Genomic DNA, 7500 nt, shown 5'->3' on the forward strand with positions numbered 1-7500 from the left:
GTGTGTGTGTGTGTGTGTGTGTGTGTGTGTGTGTGTCGCCACCTACGTACGCTCTCTCTCTCTCTCTCTCTCTCTCTCTCTCTCTCTCTCTCTCTCTCTCTCTCTCTCTCTCTCTCTCTCTCTCTCTCTCTCTCTCTCTCTTTCTCCTGTCAAAACAAAGGTAGGCAAGGCAGGCAGGTTAATGAGGAACAGAGACAATTAAGGCAACACACACACACACACACACACACACACACACACACACACACACACACACACACACACACACACACACACACACACACACACACACACACACACACACACACACACACACACACACACACACCTGGCCAAATCAAGCGCAAGTTTGACGTCAATGGAAACAACGAAAGATGCCAATATTTTGGGGAAAAAGTGACGGGAAAAACGAACATTTTGACGTTGCAATGGAATATGTGACGTAAATATATGAAAAAAAAAACTTAGGGGGAAAACAAACTCAATGAAAATGATGCAGAAAAAAAGATGCGAGAGTGGTACCGAAAATAGAGAAAGGAAAGACACAAAATAGAGAGAGAGAGAGAGAGAGAGAGAGAGAGAGAGAGAGAGAGAGAGAGAGAGAGAGAGAGAGAGAGAGAGAGAGAGAGAGAGAGAGAGAGAGAGTATCGAAAAATTGATGTAAGATGAAAGGTCACGGTAAAATCGACATCAATACACAAAAAAAATAAAATAAATAAATAAATAAATAAATAAATAAATAAATAATCGAATATACAGAAAGATAAACGAAATTGGAAGGTAAAAAAAAAAAATGACGTAGACAAACAAACACAAAAATGGTAGGGAGATTAGAAGAAGAAGAAGAAGAAGAAGAAGAAGAAGAAGAAGAAAATTGAATCCAACGAAAGTAAAATAAAGAGAAACAAGAAAACGGAAAAAAAATAGACGATGAAAAGAAATGAAGAAGGAACATGAACAAGAACAAGAACAGCAACAACAACAAGAACAAGAACAAGAACAAGAAAAAAGAAGAAAAAAAAGGAGTAACACCGACGAGAGTAAAACAGAGAAACGAAAAAAGAAAAAGGCAGAAAAAAAGGAGAAAAATCAGACGATGAAACAGAAAAAAAAAGTTAAAGGAACCTCGAACGATATAAAAATACAGACAGACGGAAAAATCAGTAAAAAAAAAAAAAAAACAAGGGTGTATATTGCTGTGTATTGAGAGAGACGCCGCATTTTACTCTTACACTGTGAAGGGAGAGCGGGTGAGGGCGAGAAGAATGAGAGGAAATTTTACGCTAATTGCAGCTTTAAATTAGAAGATTCATTCAGAGAGAGAGAGAGAGAGAGAGAGAGAGAGAGAGAGAGAGAGAGAGAGAGAGAGAGAGAGAGAGAGAGAGAGAAAGAGAAGATTTTAAAGCGTGTGTTTCTTTGCTGTTTATCGTCACAGTACTGAGTGAAGTAATGAGGTCAGTTTGTTAGTGGGCGTTAGTTGTTGTTGTTGTTGTTGTTGTTGTTTTTGCTGTTTTCCTTTTTTTTCCTAATTATTGCTGTTGTTGTTTTTTTCCCATCTTCATTTAATTATTTACTTTCTTATTTATTAATCTATTTAGTTCACTACGATGAATGTTCCTATTTTTGTTGGTTCCATTATAGTTCACCTTGTTATTGTTATTTTTGTTGTTATTTGTTTTGTTATTGTTGTTGTAAGCCTTTGTGTTCCCTTTCTTTCACTCCATCCCGCCTCTCTACCCAGCTTTCTCTTCTTCCTCCTCCCTTTATCACCAAGCCCTCTCTTCCTTCCTACTGTCCTCCGCTCACTCCATCCTTCAGTTATTCCCCCTCTTTACTCCATTCCACTCCACTCCACATCACCACCCAATCCTAATCTTCATCCTCACTCCACTTTTCCACTTATTCCGTTTTCTTTATCCGACGCCACCCCATTCCACATCACTAGGCGGGCTCTTTTCATCCCCCCTCCACCTTCACCCCCTCCAGTAGTCTCCCCCTCCCCCAGGCGGCTCAGGCGGGGCGTTGCGGCGCTAAAACAGCATCGAAGTGAACCATAAATCCAATTAAGTGTCGTGCGAGTCAGGAGGAGTGACTCAATTTTAGCTCAGAAAGGACAGTGGGGAAGGAAACTCTCTCTCTCTCTCTCTCTCTCTCTCTCTCTCTCTCTCTCTCTCTCTCTCTCTCTCTCTCTCTCTCTCTCTCTCTCTCTCTCTCTCTCTGACAGTTCTATTCCTCTCATTTGTTATTAATTTTCTTTCTTTTTTTCATATTTTATTGCCATGCTTTCCTCCTCCTGGCATCATTAATCTCTCTCTCTCTCTCTCTCTCTCTACAAGCCAGTCTTCACCAATGCCCAGTACGTCCACATTTGTCTTCTGCACAGTGGAAGAGAAGAAACAATTGAATCATCTAGTTAATTTCAGTCACATTAAAGAGAAAACCGCCTTGTTGCGTCTTATTTCACCTCCTGTACAGTTATATTTGACTCATCCTCCCCCCTTGAAGCTGTCCGGCCATGACTGTACGTATGTTCTGTACTACCAAGTGTGTCTCAGTAATTTAGTCAGTAATTTAGTCACCTGAGGATGCGGGTCAAGGTAACACTGCCGCTGACTGATGCTCTTTTTTTATGTAAGAGGTTGGAAATTAGGCTTAATGAAAGTGCAGGTTCTCAAAAATTCGTCAATGGGATTATCCTGAATTACGAAGTGTTTTGATTAATCCTCGTCTTCCGTCTTATTTGAAAACGCGAGGTACGTTTATCCTTGTCCCTGTCATTGGTGGTTAGCTGCATGACACCAGCTTACCTTCGTCTGGATAATATGGCGCCTTCTCACACCTTGCCAGTACTAGTAATCTCACTCACTGGCTGGTCGACAAATTCCTGGTTAGTTCTGAAACGTCCAGCAAATTTAATCTATTCCTATCAAAAGAAAACATTATTCAAGATTATAAGACTATTTTAATTTTGGATAATCTGACATTTTGGTATCGAGTATTGCCGCGTTTCAAACCAAGACGGGGAATGCGTGAACCAATCAGAAAGCGACACCATCAGCCAATGTTAACTTGTTCGTGTGTCCTCAGGTGGCTTAATTACCGAGGCAGACTTGGCGGCACGGAGTTTAAGTCAAGTAGAGGTAATGCCACAGTCACCCTTTTTCGTTTGCTGGCTAAACAACAAAACCACTTCAGATTTGTTAAGGCGCTTACCAACATGGGGAGCGTCTCGGCTCGGGAGCTTATTAAGAAGAGACTGTGAAACTGCCCTTAACTGAGACGGACTTGACGGCTCGGAAAATAGTCAGGTAAAGGCGTCAACACATCTTATCTGCAAAAACATAAAGGAGCTACATTAGAAACAGGTAAAGAAATGCAGTAACAGACAATATTCAAGTTAAACATCACAAATTAAATACAGTAAGAATTTAACAATAAACTTTATACTGAAAAGCTCCAAAATCACTCCCATTGCAGTATATATCATTGAAGTTACTTAAATGCTGCAAGGTCTCTCTCTCTCTCTCTCTCTCTCTCTCTCTCTCTCTCTCTCTCTCTCTCTCTCTCTCTCTCTCTCTCTCTCTCTCTCTCTCTCTCTCTCGTTCATTAATGCTATCAGAAATTTCGCGTTTGATATCTGAAATTGAACAGCACTTGAGAGAGAGAGAGAGAGAGAGAGAGAGAGAGAGAGAGAGAGAGAGAGAGAGAGAGAGAGAGAGAGAGAGAGAGAGGAAGGAAGGAACGAACGAAAAACAAACAAACAAACAAACAAACGAAAGAACGAACGAATGAAGGGAGAAACAGACAAACAGACAGACAGACAGACAGACAGAAACCCCACATTTTTATCCTATACAGTGGAGGAAGAGAAGGCAGCAGACGAAGATGAAAGGAGGGAGGGATGAAATTACTAGAGACAATGCGGAAGGGTCGTGAATAAGGAAGATTACACGGGATTACAACAGGTAACACACAGCACCATCGCCTCACATCATACAGCTTCACTAAGTAGGGTGGAGGCGAACCCTTTAAGCCTCTTCAACTCCTTCCTTTCCTCTGACTGTCATGAACCTCTCACTCAAAGCCGTAATGTTGCTTCCCTCACAATCTTCTACCGTTATTTTCATAGTCACTCTTCTTCTGAACTCGCCAATTTACTCGTTATTTACTATGACCACTAGTCTGCTCCTCTCCTCTAACTGTCTCGCTTTTCACTGCTCTTCTGAATTTGCGAACCTCCTCCCTACTTATTGACACCTCTATCTAGTCAATCCATCTCACTAATGCAAGAGTATCGTCACTTATCTCTGAAACTCTCCACCTACGAGTATTTTTTTCCTTCTTCCCACGATCTGAACTTTTCCATATCTCTCCGTGGCATTACTCTCACCTCTCAGTCTGTGCACGTCACTAATGCAAGAATTAACCAGAATATTCACTCATCCCCTTCACTTGTAAACTCTAAAACTCTCTACATATTTGCTTTTCCTTCTTCCTACGACTTCACCTCTTCCAAAAATCCTCCGTGACATCTTAAAAGTTACTTCTAGGCTTGATTACAACTACAGGTTCGAGAGAGAAGATCATCTGTGTGTTATAACCATTACAGAACGGAACTTACAGAGCACAATACATCTGTGTTGTGGGACTACGACACACTTGCAATATTCAACCTTTTGTAAGCCTTAATAGGAAATACACCAATCAGGGACTCGACAGCAATAACTTAATACATCAATTTAAGCTGTAAGTTGGTAATAAACACCAACACTTGCTCACAACTGCGTATCAAATAACTTCCAGAAATATTTATTTTATTTTATTTTCTCACATTCGTCTTATCATAGTCATCATAATCTTCATCATTTCCTTGATATTACAACATCTTTATCTTCAAAATCTTTTACTATACCACCTTCAGAAACATTTATTTATCTTCTATCACCTTTTATCCCTTCTGGATGCTTCGTTTTATAAGAATAGTGTTAGTTTCCTTAATCATTCATATGCTGTCGATAGTGCGGTGACTCTCCCCAGTCATATTACACATTAGTCTCACAATTATATCACTTACTAGTACAATATCAGTATAAGACATAGGATAGCACATTACAAGGCTGATAAAGTGAAAAGCAGACAAGAGTAGAGATGAGGAACGAAGGAAGAAGGGATATCAAGGGTAAAGACAATAAAGAAACGTCTATATTCCTCACGCCCTTCACGCCGCCCCCGCCCACCGCTGAGGCCACGACGGAAGCTGTCTCGGTGCGTTTGTTTGGTGTCTTAAAACGAGGACTGGTAAAATATACACTGATTAAGTCACTGATGAAAGCTCCGCCGACGCAACTCCTTCCTTCCTTCCTTCCTTCCTTCCTTCTTCATTTTCTGTGTGTGTGTGTGTGTGTGTGTGTGTGTGTGTGTGTGTGTGTGTGTGTGTGTGTGTGTGTGTGTGTGACAAAATAATGTTGATGATGAAAATATATGTTAAATTAGCAATGATAAGAGAGTAATTGAAGAGAGAGAAAGAAGAAAATAAAGAAGAGAAAATATGGGAAAAAGAAAAAAAGAAAATAAGGAAAAAGTATAAGAAAAAGACGAGAAAAGAAAAGAAAAAAGTAGAAATGAGGAAAAAGGAAAAGAAATCATTACCACCACCACCACCACCACCACCACAAACAACAACAACAACAACAACAACAACAACAACAACAACAACAAGTAGCAGCAGGAGGAGGATGGAGAAGATACTAGCGAGGAAAAAAAAGGTATACGAAAACACACACACACACACACACACACACACACACACACACACACACACACACACACACACACACACACACACACACACACACACACACACACACACTCCCTATAAGCTCCATAATAAGACAAATCCGTAGCAGTGAAATGCTTAAAGGAAGGCGAAACATTTTGACTTCAACTAGAAAAAAAAAAAAAGAAAAAAATGTCCCTCTTTTGATCCTCAGCAGTGGCTTACTAGGAGGAGGAGGAGGAGGAGGAGGAGGAGGAGGAGGAGGAGGAGGGGCAAAGAGAGGAATCACGTTACCTGTGTGAATTGTTTTATCATGTTTTCCCTCGTTAGCTCTCTCTCTCTCTCTCTCTCTCTCTCTCTCTCTCTCTCTCTCTCTCTCTCTCTCTCTCTCTCTCTCTCTCTCTCTCTCTCTCTCTCTCTCTCTCTCTCTCTCTCTCTCTCTTCCCTTCATTGTTCATTCTATTGACTTTTCTTCCTATGTGTCCCTTGTTTCTGTCTTTATTGCCTCCCTCTCTCCTTCCCTTCTTCCTTTTTTTTTATTTCCTTTCCTTCCTGCCTTGCATTTCTACCTCCTTCCGTGTCTATGCTTCTGTCATTGTGTAGTGTAGATCCTTTTTTTTTATGCTTCTTCTTTTATTATTTTCTTTATTTCCATCAGTTTTTTTTATCTTCATTTCTCTTTTTCCTCTCTTCTTTATTTTTTGTTTTTGTTTTGTTTTCTCTTACTCTTCCCTCCTCCTTCTTCATAACTTGTATAGTCTTTCCTTCCCATCTTCGTCCTTCTCCTCTTTCATTCGTATGTTCTTGCTTTCTTTCTTTCTTCTCTTCCTCCTCTCCCACCATTTCTTCTTCCTTTTTATCGTTTTCCTTATCTTTCATTTCTACCTCCCTCCGTCCGTAGCGTAATTTTTACCTCCCTTTCTCCTTGCTCCCTTTTTCTATCAATATTCTTTCTCCCCATTCTTCCTTCTCCTTACATCTCACTTTCTCATTTCATCTTTTACCTCTCGCGTTTTCTGTTTTCCTTCCTTCCTTACTCTTTTACGCTATTTCAGTCTTAACCTGTCTTCCCTCTTCTTTCAATCTCAATTCACTTCTGTCTCCCTCTCCCTCTCTCTCTCTTTCTCTCTCTCTCTCTAATACTTCTATAGACTCTTCACTCCTCCTTCTCCTCGCCCTAGTTCACCTCCTGCACCCTTCTCCTCTCGCTCATTTGCTTCCAACCGTGAACAGCTTTGATGGTTAATGAAGAGTAAGGGAGTGAGTGAGTGAGTGAGTCTTGCTTTGACTTTACGCCCCCTCCCCCCTTCACCTCATTGCTTCACCCCATGTTTTTAAAAGGAGGTTGAGTTTATTAAGATGAGTTAGTGTTGGTTTGCTATATTTGGGTTTTAGTTAATTCTCTAGTTTTTTCTCTGTTTTATTTATTATCTTTTGGTGGGTTTCCAGGGAGGATTTTTATGTGAGGCCTGCTGAACTAAACTGGCTTATTTTTCTTTTTTCCTTTTTTTAATATCACTTTTTTCTTTTTCCTTTTTTATCGTCTAGTTGAAAAGCATTTTTTTCTTCTTTTTTGTTTTGTTTTCTTGTAAATTTTGCCAACTTTTTCTTCTCTTTTACTTATTATTATTATTATTATTATTATTATTATTATTATTATTATTATTATTATTATTATTATTATTATTATTATTGGCCTTCTCCTTTTCTTTCATTTTTTCTCC

General features: G+C 39.8%; 1 protein-coding gene and 1 long non-coding RNA gene across 3 annotated transcripts in view; one reads left to right on the forward strand and one right to left on the reverse strand.

The window, feature by feature from the left end:
• Positions 1-7500, forward strand: part of LOC135104133 (FMRFamide receptor-like) — a 159283-nt gene that overhangs the window by 34335 nt on the left and 117448 nt on the right. The window lies entirely within an intron of this gene.
• LOC135104134 (uncharacterized) overlaps positions 3096-7500 on the reverse strand; it is a 55932-nt gene continuing 51527 nt past the window's right edge. The window contains exon 3 of the long non-coding RNA XR_010270314.1: positions 3096-3331. This is a non-coding gene — a long non-coding RNA (uncharacterized LOC135104134). The remainder of the gene's footprint in view (positions 3332-7500) is intronic.

This window comes from Scylla paramamosain, chromosome 10 (genome assembly GCF_035594125.1).
Source record: "Scylla paramamosain isolate STU-SP2022 chromosome 10, ASM3559412v1, whole genome shotgun sequence".
NCBI lineage: Eukaryota > Metazoa > Arthropoda > Malacostraca > Decapoda > Portunidae > Scylla > Scylla paramamosain.